Source organism: Rhinichthys klamathensis, unplaced genomic scaffold, assembly GCF_029890125.1.
Source record: "Rhinichthys klamathensis goyatoka isolate OS25496 unplaced genomic scaffold, OSU_Roscu_1.1 h1tg000271l_1, whole genome shotgun sequence".
NCBI lineage: Eukaryota > Metazoa > Chordata > Actinopteri > Cypriniformes > Leuciscidae > Rhinichthys > Rhinichthys klamathensis.
Window position 1 is genome coordinate 972,182 of NW_026606791.1, and position 18,423 is coordinate 990,604.

At 37.5% G+C, this 18,423-nt stretch overlaps 1 pseudogene; it reads left to right on the top strand.

Moving 5' to 3' along the window:
• The first annotated feature begins 11,044 nt into the window (after positions 1-11,044).
• LOC130102321 (interferon-induced very large GTPase 1-like) lies at positions 11,045-18,079 on the top strand (annotated as a pseudogene).
• The last annotated feature ends 344 nt before the right edge of the window (positions 18,080-18,423 follow it).

Sequence of the window (18,423 nt, forward strand, 5' to 3'; positions counted from 1 at the left end):
TCACATGAGAACGCTGTGTTTTCCTGTGTGTGTGTGTGTGTGTGTGTGTGTGTGTGTGTGTGTGTGAGTGAGATCACCAGAGGACCAGCCCTGATACCGTCACTGTACAGCGCTCCCTACAGGACGACTCACACAACAACAAATGTATCAAAGGAAGACCTTTTTTTCTAGAAATAAATAAGTAAACGGTCGTAAACAAATATATGATTTGTACTTTTGAAATATGTTTAAATCATGTACATTAATGTGAGGTCAGCAGTCATATGAACAGACTAATAAAGACTATTGTTCTTCACACAAATATAAAAAGCTTGTGTCCGCCACAGAATCAATAAAAAAGAATAAAAAAGAAATGGCAATTGCGAGTTTTTATCTAGCAAATTGCAATAAAATCTCAATTTATATATATATATATATATATATCAATTTGAACTTTATAGCAATTGCGAATTTACAGTGAAAAAGTAAAATTATATGGTTTTATACCATATATATAAAAACACAATAAAAAAAATCAATAAAAAAATTTATCTGGTCGGTAGAAGGTCACATCAGATTAACAAAAACACATTATATATTACACTGTGAGTGTCATTTATTTAACAAAATAAATCCAAAAGAGAACCTAATGGTGACATTCAGTTGCTTGTGCCACTTTTAGCAGCGATAACTTATGTAATCATTTCTGAATGACTTTATCAGTCTTCACATTGTTCTGGAGGGATTTTGGCCTGCTCTTCTTTACAACATTGCTTCAGTTTCTTGAGGTTTGTGGGCTTATGCATGGCTCTCTTAAGGTCCCGCCACAGAATTTCAATCGTTCTGGACTTTGACTGGGCCACTGCAACACCTTGATTCTTTTCTTTTTCTGGTGTAGATTTGCTGGTGTTCTTGGGATCATTGTCTTTTGCATGACCCAAATTTGGCCAAGCTTTAGCTGTCGGACAGATGGCTTCACATTAGTTTGGATTTTCCAAATGTGGCGCAGTGCATTATGATCAAACATCTCTATTTTGGTCTTGTCTGTCCAAAGGACATTTTTCCAGAAGTCTTGTGGTTTGTTCAGATGCAACTTTGCAAGCCTAAGAAGCTGTGCTGCCATGTTCTTTTTAGAGAGAAGAAGCTTTCTCCTATGGCAACCCTTCCAAACATGCCATACTTGACCCATCTTTTTCTAATTGTACTGCCATGAACTTTTAACATTTAACATGGTAACTGAGGCCTGTATGACATGTAGCTCTTGGTTTTTTGCATGGCACAGTCTGACATTTGGGTGAATTTGCTGGGACGTCCACTCCTGGGAAGACTGGCAACTGTCTTGAATGTTTTACACTTGGGAATAATCTTCCTCACTGTAGAATAATGGTCTTCAAATTGTTTGGACATGGCCTTGTAACTCTTCCCAGATTGATGGGCAGCAACAATTGCTTCTCTAAGATCATGCTGTCTTTCCTCCTTGGCATTGTGTTAACACACGCCTGAATGCTCCAGACCCGCAAACTGCAAAATCTTCAGTGTTTGTTTGATTAGCAGTGCCTGACTGCTTTTAGAAGCAATAAGGGTGTACTTAGTTTTTCACACATGGCTTCTCTATTTTGTCCTAGTTTTTTGTCAAATTAATAATGCTCGCAATGAGATTGGATGTGTCCAAAATCACATACTCTATAGGCCCACTTATTTTGAATACGCACTTACTTTGCCACTTCTAATGATGTGTCTGAATGTAATCCGGACATATACTACATTGGCCATGCTGTCATCATAACCATGTGACCTTATTGGCGTCAGTTGTGTTGCTTCAATGCCCTTCACAAATCCTCTCCCGTTGCCTCATGGGATAAAGTGTCCATGCACACTTCTGAATCTCATCGGAAGTAGTAGGTCATCCGGGTAATATTTATAAGTAGCCTACTGTAAATTCAGACACATTTTTTCTTCACCATACAATACAGGGAAGTATGCATTTTCAGACGCAGCCATTGCAATGCTGCCTAAAAAAGGTGCTACATTAGAAGGCATAATTGAGGCAATTCTGAGCGATAGAGGAGAAAGCAAGGTAATATGCAAGAGGGATTTTGAAAGTTTAACTTCTTAACTTACCACAGCATCTTAAAAATGTGGCGCTCATGAGTGAAAATGCTGAAAAGCAGCATGTGTTTACCTCTGACGCTTGTTTACAGAAAAACAATTGAAGAGCACCGTGGAATGCAAAAACGAGTTCTACATGAACCCAGCGAGTGCCTTAAAATGCTATCTAGTTCAGCAGGTTATAGTTATTATTATTGTCCTGTGACTGGATCTAGTGCAAACATTAAATGTTAATGCAGTGTCATTGACCCTTGTAGAGTGTGGTATTGTTTCTAATGTGAAATGACTCCCCTTGCTAGGAGCGTGTCTGTAAGTTTGAGTGTTCAAATGAAGCAGAAACAATACTTTACATATAATGTACACATTATGATCGTGTTTTAACGTTTTCTTGGCATTTGGGCAAACACAGCACCACAACAAAAACATGACTTGACTGCTTTAACCTAAAATCAATATCATGGCAGAATATTTTCATGCTGCAGTGGTTTTAAAAGAACAGTGTCAGTTATATAACAGCGATGAGCTGAGTGAAGGGTCTTTGCTTTAATAAGAAAGTGTACACTGTGAAAGCCAGATGTCTGCAAAATAAACAATGTTACTGTAAGAGAGTACACAATACACTGTGTGTGGTTGGCATATTTCTGCTGAAGTGGTAGATAAAAAAAATGTAATTAAAAAAAATGTGTGAGCCTTTGGAAACACGCAAATATTTTTTCTTTTTGGAAATGTTTAAGTTTTTAATAAATTAAAACATCAGCAAGGAAATGACAGTAAAGGCATTTGTTACAACATATTTTGAACGTTCAATTTATAAAAGTATCCTGAAAAAAGTCAGTTTCCACAAACAACATTTAGTAGCATAACAGTTTTTAACACTGATAATATGACATAAGACAGACGTATTATTTATGAAGGATCTTGTGACTGAAGACTGGAGTAAAAAGTTCAGCTTTTCCCTCACAGGAATAACTTAAATTTTTAAATATATTAAAATAAAAAACAATTAGTTTAAATTGTATTTAAGAATATTACTGTTTTACCTGTTCAAATAAATGCATCCTTGATGTATTCTAAAAACATTTTTAAAAAAAATCTTACCACCACAAACTTTCGAACAGTAGTGTAATATTATTATTAGATTTCACAACACATTAGTACAATTAATTGTGTGCAAAACTTTCACTGTTGTTAGTTTTATTCAACCCTATGTGTAATCAAGTGAACTTGTCTGAACGGAGTTCATTGAATTAAATGAGATGTCTTTGTCATCGTTACTTGACACCGGTGGTGAGTGTAACACACAAATTGATAAATACCATAGGATGTGCCTTTCTTCACAACACAGAGGTGTTGTTAGTGAAAACAGCAGGGGTGCTCATCCTGTGGTAGGTCCGGGTCCTAACGCCCCATATAGCGGTGATAAGCTGTATAAAAAGGCACTTCTGTTGTTAATATAAACCTCACAGTCTTTCTCAGAAAGACTCAGGGTGTACGGTGTAACCCTGCAAAATAATCCCTGGCTATCACCACTGATAGTTAATACAATAATAAATCTCACAAGCAATTAAAGAAATGGCAAGTAACATATTGACTTAAACATAAAATTTTGATTTGATAAAACACATAATCTTTGTTTAATTTATAACTTAGAACATCTATCAGTGAGGTTTCCAGTGACTCCAGTTGTCCTCCTTCTATAGCAACAAAAGTTGCATAATCTTAATAATTTACATAATACATGCATCTTGTCTCCACAAGCACAATAAAATCAGTTCACACATGAAACACTTGAGTAATCAAGCTCAGCTGACATGTAACTTAGCCATTTCAGTAAAATTATCAAAGTTGCATTTAGTAACAATGTTGTTTTCAGCTAATAATTCAATTTAAAAGAATGAAAACTAACTTACCGTATAAGAGGTCCTCTGTTATTGCTGCAGTTGGTAGAATTGGAAAACGTCTGAATTAAACCGTGTTCAGTTCATTTTTGGCAGTTTAGTTGTGGACTGTGGTTCCACAGGTTTTCTTTATCTAGTATTAACAGTAATTAATGGTTCATCGCCAATAGCTACTGGCAAGGAATGTAGGTCACTGACAAGGAATTTTGTTTGCATAATAATTTGCATACTTTGGAAGAGTAGGCTAATAGGCCTATTACAAAAGCATTTTACAATACATTTCACATGAATGAATATCTGTGTATTTAAACGTTGTTTTGTCTTATTTACTTACAGTAATTCTGTTAAAAAAAACTATACTAGGCATAACACTCTAAATTGCACTCAAAAGTATTTTAACAAACCAAGTAATATTTTTATATATATATAAAAAAACAAATAAAGTTTTTTTTTAATGTTTTATATGTCAAAGTAGTTAAAAGGTCTAGATAGCTTATGTTTGCAGAAATCACTTTGCTTTATATTTGCCTTAGTTTTTAATGTCAGCAGAGAATCAGCTGATAGGCTACAGCGCAATTTCCTATTTTGTTTTCAGAAAAAAATCACGTGATCAATGACAAACGATCCGATGCCTGAATTTCTGTTGAATCCCTTGACTTTGCGTGTCAGCACGGTCTGGTTAGTTGAATTTTGAACTCTGTGCCTACTCTGGATTTTCTAACCAATAGATTATATTTAATTTGTCCATAAATAGATTTGTTTCTACTTTTTGGCAAAAAAAATTAATGTTGATGTGGTTTAACTTAGTATCTTACCCAACACACACACACACACACACACACACACACACACACGTTAGGAATTACATCTTCTACAATGAAAATATTCCTCCGTTACACAGTTGATAAAAAGCATTATATTTCCAGTTTTATGAGCCAGCAGATGACGCTGTTGTCGAGCCTCTGAATCTGAGAATCTTAACTCGGAACAATCAGGTGGAATCATCAGAGCTTACCTCACATCCCATCCCTTCCTAAATCAGCTATAGGAGCTTCAGTTTCCTAAATACTGACAATAACCATTATTATATTAGCTACATTGCCGGTAACACTTCACATTAAGGTCTCATTTGTTCAATCTATTAACTGACATGAACCAAGGCCATAACCATGTCTTGAACATTTGACAGTGTTTCTGGGAAATTCAAGTTGGGAAGTAGTCATTTTTAACTATACTTGCAAATTTTTCTTGTCTCTTCACACTAACAATGAGCAATAGGCCTACATTTGTTACAGTAATTGTTAATCTTTGTTCATGTTAAAAAAGTTAATAAAAAATAGCTGATCATTATTAGTTCACAGTGCATTAACTAATGTTAACCAATACAACATTTGATTTTTTTTTTTAATGTAGACTATTAGTAAATGTTGAAAATAACTAACTAAAATTAATAAATGCTGTAGAAGTATTGTTAATTCTTAGTTCATGTTAACTAAAGTAATTAACTAATGTTAACAAATGAAACCTTATTGTAAAGTGTTACCACATTGCCTTAGCAACCGTCCAGTTGTTTTTTTGTACTGGAAAACAGATTAATCCTTCACCGGCCCTAAATTTGACTGTTCTCACTTTGTCCTTTCATTCTATTTGGGTTGCACATTAAGTAAATACATGTTATCGGTCTGTCAAAATAACATGAAAATCACATTGAAACATTTTATGCTTTCATTCAGGCCTTGAAAGTTTCTTATGCATTATAAATTAAACACTCTGTATATGAATATATCTGGGTGTCCAGATCTCATGAAGGTGGTCACAACCGGACACACTGGGGGAAAGACACCAATCATTGACCAGGCCTGTTCCATCACATCAGGCTCAATACTGTTTACAGTAAATCACGTGCTTTGTCATAGTTCAATCGGAGTTAGTGAATTCTCAGCATGGCTGCAATCTTTGGTATTTGGCCCTTTCTGGAGAACATTTCCTGTGCTGGTCTGACCAGTTTGTACTTATTAAAGGGGGGGATCTGTAGCACATTACGCAAGAGGACATATTTGTAATGTAAATGTATAGTTTCAAAGAAAGTGATGCATTTCTGGGAAAGACAGCAATCACATTTGCCAGAAAACATAATTATATAATTATATATTTTTATTATATTCATTATATTGTATCTGCTTTTCCAAATAGAAAACAATCACATAAACCATGAATGAGTTTATACAAACTATACAGTTAATAAAACCCTGCATCTTTTTAAAAGGTAGTGTAATCAGTACAAATAAAATAAACATAGGGGATAGACATGTTACTGAAGTGTTTATATCCAGTAAAAGATTAGGGATTGTTTACCCAAAATTGAAATTTCTGTCATTGACTACTCACCTTAATATCGTTCCAAACCCATAAGACTTTAGTTCATCTCCGGAACACAAATGAAGATCTTTTTAATGAAATCTGAGAGCTTTCTGTCCCTCTATTGACAGACTACGAAACTACCACTTTCAAGACACATAAAGGTAAAGACATCATTAAAGTAATCCATGTGACTTTCCATGTGTGTTCCAAAGATGAACTAAGGTCTTACGGGTTTGAAACGACATGAGGGTGAGTAATTAATGACAGAACTGTTATTTTTGGGTGAACTATCCCTTTAAGAACTTTCTGTGTAATGCCAATTGCCAGGTGAGGGCAGCCATAAACTATTAAAATCTGCTATCACAATTACAAGAAAAGTACTTCCTTTTCTCCAGTTTGGATTCTATTACGGTTTATTAGTCATGTGATTAAAATACTTGTCCATTTTGTACTTTATTTCTTATTTGAAAAAAGGAATATCATGTATAAAGGATGTTTTCAAATAGCCTATTGAAAAGATGGCAAATCAGCACTATATGTAAAGGTGGCTCCAATATCATATTTCAATAAAGTTCCTATGTGTGCAAGCATGTATGTCAACTTTACACTGCAAAAAATGCCATGTATTCAACAAAAGGGGGCTTAATGCGGCATCTGTAAAACACCTTTAGTCAATTTGCCTTTATGATGGCAATATGGCATTCAGAAGCACAGCTTTAAGCCTTCAGCCATTCTGCAGCTCAATAAGCTCGAATTAAACAAATATAGACATTTTTCACTTTGACAGACCTTTCACTCAGCGTGCACTCACTGCCAAACATTCTTTGCATGAGCTTGTGTCAGCAGGTTTGTAATTTGCTTCTTGCTTTATGTTTATCTTACACTCTTTTCCCAGTACATTACCAAAATCTTCCTCATACCTAACATTCAAAAAATATTACGATTTTTTTCATTTTCAGTAAGTGTAAACCAGTCTAACCAGTGAACCCCCCCAAACCCCACACCTATGACAGGAACTGAGCTCACGTTATAAAAACCCGAAAGCCACTTTGCTGCTTAGTATATATATATGTGTCATTAGACAGAGACTTAGAGACCATCATTTTGTCCTTTAAATCTCAAGGAAGATGCAGCTCTCATAATAATACACTGAATCTACCCGTGAGTATTATAGTATATTCTTATACCATGTTTTTTAACAGTCATATTATTAAATATGTCATAATCCAAATGTATATGCATATTATTACATATTAAATAATAATTACTTAAGTACTTCTTGTACATAAACAATTCATTTAAAAATTAATATTTTTAAATATTTTCCAAATTCTTGAAAGATTGAATGAGTATACCTTTAGATGATGTTCATAGAGAACATATATATCTTACAATCAACATTATTATTAAAATATTACCTCAAAGAAAACTGCCAGGCTTTGAAGCAAGAGATGGAGGATCGGGATGAAAGCAGTGGCGTTCAAAGGTAAACTGGAATCAAATACTGGAGAGAAGCTTATTTTATATATTTATATTTTGAATGGACATTTTTGGAACAAGTTTGTTTTGTGTAACAATAGGAATACAGGAACATACATGGATAAAGAAGAAGAAGAGGAAGAAGAAGAAGGTATTGAAGTGAATTCATTTTTATCATTTACATGTATTCATAACTTCATTTTTCAGATTACGGGTAAACTATAAGTCATGTGTGGGATGATTTTTTTTTATAAAAACTGTAAACTGGCTCTATTAAACCTTGATTTGCACATCAAAAAAAAGGCCAAAACTGCAACATTGGCTCAACCAGTTGCGTGTGTTTGTGGCAGGACCATCTGGGTGGCGTTCAGAGCACCCATTTAAAAACAAAATAATCTGATATTATATTTTCAGTTCTGTTTGGTGTCAGCGGCAGAGAAATTATACACTTCCTCTTTAACAAAAGCATTGATCCTTAAATTATTTTCCAAATATTCCCTCTCCCTCAGGTCAGATTAGATTCACTGACGTAGGCCCGCACTCAGTGCGCTTCCAATGGGGAGATCCAGATGTGGCTGCGAATGGACAACAACAATTCCAAATCGAATGGAAGAATGAAGAAAAAGATTATACTAAACCAACGCATAAAAACCATTTTGAGATAAAACAGCTTTCGCCTGGCACAAGTTATAACATCATTGTAGTGGCGGTTGAGGAAAAGAAGAGTTTCTCTGCATCTGTGCGTACAGGTAAACTATAGCAAGCTGCTTACATTTGTCATGTAAATTAAATTAAGTACTTTTAAATTATAAAAGCTACATGATGCATTTTGTTACTAGTTATAAGTTAAGTTAAAATAAAGAACATTTAAAGTTGATTTAAGGAAATTTAATCTTCAAACATGTATGTGCCATTGTTTTGTCTCAAGATACACCAGGAATGTTTTATTTTCTAAGGCATGTTTATAAAAGCTACTTAAATGTCCTAACTGAACTAAGGTCTGCTCCTGGCTTAATCTAAGCCCTGTCTGTGAAACCAGCTAGGCCTAAATGTGTATTTGAAGCACATTCAATAGTCTTTGGGAAAGGATTATCAAATTTGAAAAAGATTATGGTTTACTGATCTCATGAAATTAAGACTGAAATTGCCCATTGTCAATCTGGAAAATGTCTTAAAGTCAGCATGAAACAGAAGTTGTGATAGTCTTTTCTTCTATATTGTGAAGTGGCTTCTTGAAAAAGAAAAACTGTGGGTGATTTGATTTTGTCCATCGGCACTGATTGGGTCATTGGATTTGCTATTGCTGTGATCACATGCGAGAAGTTGTTGCAAGAAGAAATTACGTTGATTAATGTCACTATGAAATCAAAATGGGCAGTATTTATTATAAATGATTCATCCATGCACATGGTTATTTTTTTTTTATTCATGTGCTCTCATAATCTTTACTCAAAATAAATAGCAAAGGCAGGACAATGTCACTTGCATGAGATTAAGGTCTCTGCAGAACAAAAGTGGGCGTTACTAAATTTGTGGGCGTGTTCATACTGGTGGGCGTTTCTAAATCATGCAATGAAAATGATGACCCTTAACTGACCCCACCCCTAAACACATCCCTCTCACTCATAAATCATGCTTTACTAACTACTAACTTTTACTAAAAACAAGATGAAAATGTTTATTTCTCCTTACACTATAATTTATAACTCTTTTACACTTTAATTTCATTAGTAGCAGTAGCTATCTTATAGTGACTACTCCTCATTGATACATTATATTCCATAGCAACACTATGGAACTTCATAATATATTTCCAAGACCCTTGTGATGGTACATCGACTTACAATAGGTTAAATGACACTTCTGCCATAGCCTGACGTGGACTGTATCGCTTTTAGTCACACTATGTAACTTCGGGTACTACAAAACTCGACTGCTTTATGGCATACGTCACTTCCCCCACCCCTTCCTCAAATTGTCTATGGCCATTACAGACATCCCAAGTCTATAGCGTCTCCCTGATGCCCGCAAATTAGTTCAAATCTGCCGGAATCTAGAGCGCGCAGATTCCGGCAGATCCGGCAGAATCCCCCCCCCCCCCCGTCAACAATCCAGTCACCAAGATATACCTCCCTGAAATGACTTCTTGCAGGTTGGGATGTCTGCCATTTTTGATTCCAAAGCCGGTGCTGGATAAACAGCAAGCGTGCACGTGCGACCGTAGGCTGCCGTAGGCTAAATTATTTACGACAGCGGTAATGGACAATTCCACTTCCAACCTGTAGGGCGACCCCAGAGGAAAAGTTCCTTGGTGTTGCTTTAAGCAATATCGGAAAAGTAAAAGTGCTGTTGTTCCGAAAAATGCGTGAAATAATTAAATGACTAATTATTGATTATAAATGCTCAGTTGTAGCCTGGATGCCAGCTCGAACCCCGCCCACAACATTTTTTGGTCGGGAAGTTCGGTCTGGACTCGATCCATTGAAGAGGAATTATGATCGGTTCAGAATTAGTCGGGCCAATCAAATTGCCAGGGTGGGCTTTATTCGATGATGGACAGATGATCTGCAGTTACGTAATCATCACGTTATCAAAGAGCGCTTGGGTTGAACTGGTTTCCCTCAAAGGTGACTGCAGCTGGAGAATTGTGATGTATAGATTCCGCTATCGCGTCTGTTGTAAAAGAAATCGACTGCGCATTCATTTTAAAAGACGAACAGAGAACTGCAATCAAGGCATTTGTCGATCGGAAAGATGTGTTTGCCGTCCTTACTATGGGATTCGGCAAAAGTTTATTTTATCAGCTGGCTCCGATGGTCGCTAAGTAGATGGGACGCAATGAAAACCCTGTGGTCGTTGTGGTTTCTCCTTTGATCGCACTCATCGAGGACCAAGTAAAAGAAGCAACACTCATTATTTTACTACTTCTTCCAGCGTGCGTGCAGTTGAGGTCTGTTGACAATTTGCGTAGCTCATAAAAAAACACTTGCTCTGATTGGTTGTAGGTCTATCCAATTGAGTGCAGGTTTTTTTTCCTGGTTCGGTTAAGACACGCCTCATAATCAAAGCCCTATGGAGCAGTATCAGACTCTCATTCTGACTAGAATATGAGTATGACGAAGTCAGGCTAGCTCAGAGTCTTTGAATAAATCAGTTGAGTGAATGATTCATTGACTCATTCGTAAAGATTTGACGCCACCTGACGTAACATTATAATTTACACAAAAAGTCTCAAAGGTGGGTGGTATTATTTATTATTTGTGTTTACTCATGTGTTGTTGTTTTCCCCAAAGCAATACCAGCACCTGAGAATTTTGAATATGTGTCAGAGGATGCAACAACTGTAAGGCTAAATTGGACGCCACCACAAAAAATGGATCCCAGTCTCTACAAATTCCAAGTGATTATGTATAAAAATGAAGAGAAAACGGAATCAGCGACTCTGAAATCAAATGAAAACACACATTCAATGGAAGATCTTCTTCCTGCTACTGAATACAAAGCTACAATAAACACAATACTGAATAATGGCAAACAGAGTGAACCAGCCGTTTTAATCCTCCACACAAGTAAGTGACTGCTTTAGGAGCCTGCTCATTTACAGCCAATGCATTTTCATAATATTTAGCCAATGTGCAAATGGAATTGCTATGCACAAAATGATGTTTTATAATCCACTACAGAGCCACTCCCACCTGAAAACATACAGATCAAAAATGATGCCACTTCAGTTTTTCTGAAATGGTTTGATCCGATCATTGATGACAAGATCCCTCACAGATTCAGGGTGATATGGAGAAGCGAAGCCAATGCAATGGAATCTTTTACAGATGAGGCTAAGGTTAATGTTTTGAGTTTAAAACCAGGAACTGAATATTCCTTCTCGGTCTGCACTGTAGTTGAGTTAAATGGCAAAAAACTTGAGAGTACTCCGGTTACAATCGCACATCGCACAAGTGAGTTACTGTTTTGTCCTAATCCAAAAAAAAGACCAATACGACCCTGCTGAAAAGACCACCATACTGATATAGGTTGGTTTAGGTTAGTGCTGCTTTGGTGCTAGCTCAAAAAATATAGCATGATGCTAATTACATCAAGGTCATGTGTTCAATCCCCAAGAAATACATGAACTGATCAGATGAATATCCTGAATGCAGTTCAAATTGTTCAAAGGAGTGTGAATGCAAAAGGAAAACTAGTTATGACGCTTGTTTGTGGCACCAGCATCCAAAATATACAGTATTTGCTGGTCTTTTCAGCAGAGAGTGAAGCATTTCACACACTCATTACTTACAATGATTTGAAACAGATATATGAACTGAATAATCTTGCATTTCAGACATAAATATGGAATCTGTTTTAAGAGAACTGGGGCTACAAAAGCCCTTGAAGAATAAACTGACTTTACAATCTGTGTTGGAATTGAGGAAACCGTCTGAAGAGGTCCAAACTGCACATAGTCTTAGATCTTTGCCGTGGCTTTTCCTCAGAAAGCTCATGATGGTCAATTCATCAGCCAGAATTATAAAATGTGCTTCAAACTCAGAAATTGTAACTAATTCTGGTAACTCTGGTTTCGATAAAGATCAGAAAGGAATTAATCCACTAGATTTGATCACAGCTCTGTTCCACTGTGCTGATCCTTTTCTCCAGCAAGAAATGGCTCTAAAAATGTCAATGTGTCAGTTCTCTGTGCCTTTGCTGCTGCCAAACTGTGACACAAAGGAGTGCACGTTGATGCTTTGGGCCTTGAGGGACATAACAAAACAGTTTAGATCTTATTCGTTGGAAGAGGACAGTTTAGAGGAAAACAGCATCGTACTAACTCATTTGCCGCTGATCTCTTTTGTCAGACTTGGAAAAAGCAGTGTGTCCAAATCTGAGTTTTTGAACAAACTCCTCAGCAACGATCAGCATCATCATGACACTTTTTACCACAAGGAACTGGAAAATGGGAACATTCCAAGAAAGATTTCCAATGGGCTTGTTGAAATGAGCTGGTATCTCCCTGGGGGAAAGAAAACTATGGACAAATTCAAAGAGCCAGTAGCCGTAGCAAACCTCCGTGGGGATATTTCTGCCTTTAAGGCCCAATTCGACTTCTTGAGCCAAACATCCTCTGCAGTTTTTCTGTTCTGTGATGATTTGGACTCAAATCAGACATTTCTGGAGTCTCTGCAAATTAGTTCGAAATTGGTTCTGGTTTGCACCACAGACAGTTCAACGTCAGGAGACAATTTGACAACAAAGTTCAAACCATACTCCAAAATCCATAGGGATAGAAGCATGAATGATTTTAAGTTCGTTGATACTCTACAGAAGGCCGTTGTTGATATACTTGCAGATTCTACTAAAATTAGTATTGAAAAGATGTCAGAGATGGCACAGAATCTAGGGATTCTTGTCGATGAAAACAATACCATTTGTCAAAATGCAAAGAAAAGGGCAGACCTGATCACACAAGAAATCACAAATATACCAGAATACAAAATGAAGGAACTGTCATTGCAAGACAAACTATGGAAGGAGTTATCCAAACTTGAGAAGGAGATGTGTCGACTCAAGGCAAAGAATCAAAATATTGAGCACTACAAGAGTGAACTTAAAAGTCAAATCCAGAAACTACGAAAGCAACAAGGAAGCAACAACATGAGAGAAACAATGAATCAATTCATCTCTGGCCTGAACTGCTCCCCACGTGAGCAGTTATATTTTCTCAAATGGATGAAAATAAATTTAGATCATCTGACAAGAAAGCACCAGTTAAGGCTTAATGAGCAGTATAGGGAAGTATGTAAGAATCCCAAAGAAGATAAAGAACAGCTCAGGGATCTAGAAAAAGAGATTTCCAGTAGCTCTTTAGGAGTTCAACACTTCATGAGAGAGTTGAGTCAAATCTATGAATCAACACACTCCCAAAAAAACAAGATGTACCCTGCCCTGAAGAAATTGCCAGAAATATGTGCTCAGTTGATGCTGACCGGGTTCCCTGTAGAACTTATTGACGGAGACGCATCAAACATTCCTCTGACGTGGATTAGAGATGTACTTACGGCACTTAACAAACTGACAGCACCTCACAACAGGATACGAGTTATAACAGTTTTAGGAGTCCAAAGCACTGGTAAGTCTACTCTCCTCAACACAATGTTTGGAATTCAGTTTGCTGTTAGCAGTGGAAGATGCACAAGAGGCGCCTTCATGCTTCTAATAGGCGTATCCGAGGAATTCCGATCAGAGCTTCAATGTGACTATATCCTTGTGATTGACACCGAGGGATTAAAATCTCCGGAGTTGGTAAAGCTAGCAAATAGTTACGAGCACGATAACGAACTTGCGACTGTGGTTGTTGGGCTTAGCGATATTACTATTGTCAACATTGCCATGGAGAATGCGACAGAAATGAAAGACACTTTGCAAATTGTTGTCCATGCCTTTCTCCGCATGAAAGAGGTGGGGAAAAGGCCCTGTTGTCATTTTGTGCATCAAAACACTGCAGATGTCGCCGTGTATGAAAAGACCTTGAAAGAGAGAAAGATTCTCTTGAAACAACTAGATGAAATGACGGAAGCTGCTGCTAGAATGGAGAAACTTGGCAACAACAAGAAATTTACAGACATTCTGGAGTATAACATTGATGGAAACAACTGGTACATCCCTGGATTGTGGCTTGGAGTTCCACCAATGGCACCTGTTAGTACTGGTTACAGTGAGGAGGTCAGTAAGTTGAAGGATGGGATACTTAACCTTCTTAAGGTGACCAGAGTCCCAGCACAGAATTTGATGGAATTTGAAGAATGGATACGAAGTCTCTGGAAGGCTGTCCAGTTTGAAAACTTTATTTTCAGTTTTCGTAACAGTCTTGTCGCTGAAGCCTACTCCAAACTTTGTGTGGAGTTTAACACTTGGGAATGGGCCTTCAAGAAGCACATGATTGGCTGGTACACAAAATCTGAAACCAAAATCACTAACATGAGTGTAATGTCAGTGCGGACAAGAAATGCATTTAATGTTGACAGAGTAGTGGCTGATTTAAAAGATGAAGCTAGTAAAGAGCTTGACAAAGAGGAGAAAAGCCTTTCGGGTAAAATTGAGCAATACTTTGAAAGCGAGGATGAAAATGTTCACCTTGTTGAAAATTACAAGGAGGACTTTTTAAACAGTGCAAAAGGCCTTCGAAGGGAGACTGAGACAGATCTGCGAAACAAACTGGAGAATGCTGTATTGATACAGAAGGGAATTGAAAAGGTGGAGGCTATAAGACAAAATCAAAGGGATACCATGAAAGAAAAAGTGCTCAACTTGATCAGTGCCTGCAGGTAGGGCTGGGCGATATGACCAAAATCTCATATCACGATAGAAGTCATCTCATATCCCGATAACGATATATATCACGATATACTGTAAAACATCAAATAATAGCCCGGGCTTTTATTTTCCCAAATCGCCGAACTGCACCGGCTTGTATTTGAGGCAGGTGTCTATGAGACAGGCCTTTAATTTAGTGTAGGCCTAGAGATAACGAAGATTACGTTTTATTTATAAATGTGTTTAACAAATCCGTTAATCTAAGAATTAGCCTAGGCTACTTTATTATGTCTAAAGGGGGTCGCTCACCGGACGAGAAGCGCGCGCGCCGTGTCTATAGCAACTCGAGGTATCGCACACCGGACGCGCGCTGTCAGTTTATGGCCAGCAAATTGTTATGTTTAAGGACATTATGGAATTAAGATCATGTCTGTACTATGTTATGATAGTACTGTACAATTAAATACAATCGTTGCTTAGTCTGCAGTCTGAACACTTTACCTCAGAGCGTCCGTTAACTGAATGAATTGGGAATATCACCTGAAAATCCGATAACAGCATCAATTTGAATTCAACCAGCTGATTTCTGTAAATGAATGTACAACTAAATGTATGTTGCAGCACAGGGTGAAGTCAGTATATACATAACGATAATTGTACATTTAATAAAACCATAGCTTTTAGATTATTGGCAGAATTAAAAAAAAACGAAACGAAGTGACAGCCATGGGCTGAACAATACATTACTGGTAATATCCATCGAGCCTATGAACTTGTTGCCCGAAACACATCAACAAGAAAGAATGAAGGCTATACCCTGTAAAACGATCTCCTTCTCTCTCCGGCCTCCGCTAACTCTGCTTGCGCTAACAACTCCGCCCAGATGCGCGCAATCTGCACCACAGAACTGGTTTAAACAGACGATCTGACGGGTTTTAGAAGATTAAATACAAACCGAAACTAAAAAACAGACCAGGCCTCTATTTGAGACTGGCGTTTATTTATCCAAACCACCCTAAAATGGTCAATACAACAAATAGAAAGTTAACCAAACCATCTAGTCCCTCGTTTAGGAACGAGCTCCTCGGTTTGTTCTGGCTGGTTCTTCTCCTGCTCGGAAACACCCGGTTCTGTCACCCCTTCATTCATGCTGTTATTCACGTTTCTGCCTGCATCCCCATGTGGCGTGAAAGATTGCAGTCATCCAAATTTTTGCCGTAAACAATGTTTTTTTGCGACACCACGATATAAACGATATGGCATAATATGAAACGATAGGCTTTTTATATCGTCCATCCGATATATATCGTCATATCGCACAGCCCTACCTGCAGGAATACAAAACACAACCTCTCTGATGTTGAACTAAATGAGGAATTTAAAAAAATGTGGGATGACATTGTGAAGCAGTTTTCCCTCACAGCACTACCAAGCTGTGATTTGGGGAAGGAAACATACAGATTCCTACACAGTAACATGGAAACAAAAGGTGGAGCCGTACGTGAGATGCTGTTAAATGTCACCAGTCTAGATCAGTGCGGCACTGGACCTTTTTATGCAACGACTGTAAAAACGAATATATTTAAAAAACTCAAGAATTCCCTTCTACCTATGCAGAGGAATAAAAAACACAAATTCATACAAATGTCATGCGACAGATTAATAAATGAGAGCAAAGCATTTATTGCGTCTAAAACAAGTGCAAAATTAGACTATAGTGCTGACATACAAGAACTGTTGTGCTTCATTGACAAGAAATTGGAAGACTGCAAGGATATAGAGATCGGCCCTGAAATTGAAGCATCTCTCAAGATCCATATTTGCGGGATTGCAGCAAGAGTTTTCCAGAAAATGCATGACGACTACATACAGAGAACTGACCCTTTGACATCTCTCGAAAGGTGCAAAGAGCAATGGTTAGCTGACTTTAAAGACCTCTACTACCAGCGAGACCAGTGTCAGAACAAGGCCGAGATGTGTGCCCAGCAATGCTTCACCCCTGCCGTGATGGAATACATCCAGAAACGTCTCGGACCTGACATTGTGGATGAAATGTTGACAGGCGAAAGAGGCATTGCTTTTAGCACACGGACAATTTTCCAGTGTTCACTTTTAAAACAACTGCTTCGGGATAATGACTTCGAAAATATTTTGGAGTATGTGCAAAATTACGAGAAGTTTGTAACCGAGTGGATTTCAGAGAAGATCATTGAACATTTTTCAAAGGAAGACGCTTTTCTCAAGTTAGAGATGAAACATTTAAACGCAATTGTCAGCCAACTCAAAACAGCAATTGAAAGTGCAAAAAGCATGACAAACAACAGCTGCAATTTCGTGACCAATGTCTTCAAATCTCTCGATAAAGAGCTGGTCATACCAATTGACACTCTCAGTGCCACTCTGGCTTTAAACAACTCAGACCCTGCTGAGTTTGTAGATTGCCTTAAATCTTCAATAGACAAGATGCATAAGACTTTAGAAGATCAGCTACGTAGTTTAAAGGATGTAAGGGTCAAGCTAACCAGACTCTCAAAGAACAGACCTCAAGAGGTGCTCTTCAGCAGAGTGTTTGGCTGTGGGAAAAAGTGTCCATTCTGCAGTGCACCTTGTGAAGCTGGAGGTAAACAACATACTGAGCATTTTGCCTCAGTTCATCGGCCACAAGGCATTACATTACAGTTGGGTTCAAACAGAGAAATTAGTCCCTGACATATGCTCATCTATTGTTGCTAGTGAAATGAATTTCAGCTGTAATGAAACAGGACACAAGTGGCATCCCAATAAAGAATACAGACAAATCTTTCCAGACTGGAGGATACAGCCTGACACTAGTATTGAGGCCACTGACTTCTGGAAGTACATCTTTGCGAAGTACAACAGAAAATTTGCTAATACAATTTAAAACCAGCAGACATACCTCGTGATTGGTATAACATCACTGTACATCAGGCAAATAAATGCTTGGATGATACATTCTTATTGAATTCACACAAATAATGACGATGAATAACACAAGTAGCCTACTGAAATCACTAACCAGGACATTGAGACTTTGAGCATTGAATGTGACCCTGGCTTATAGGGATTCAAAATATTGTACAGCAGTTTTCCTTTTGCTTTCCTGAATAACAATCAATGAAGAAATATGCCTTGGAATCAGGAATAGGGCTTTCGATATTTTTTTGTGCATTGCCATCTTCTTAAGTATTGTTTGGATGAAACAAAATCAATGACCTTTTGTAACATGGTTAACAGTTTGTCTTTGTACCATATCATGGTTTGGAGTAGC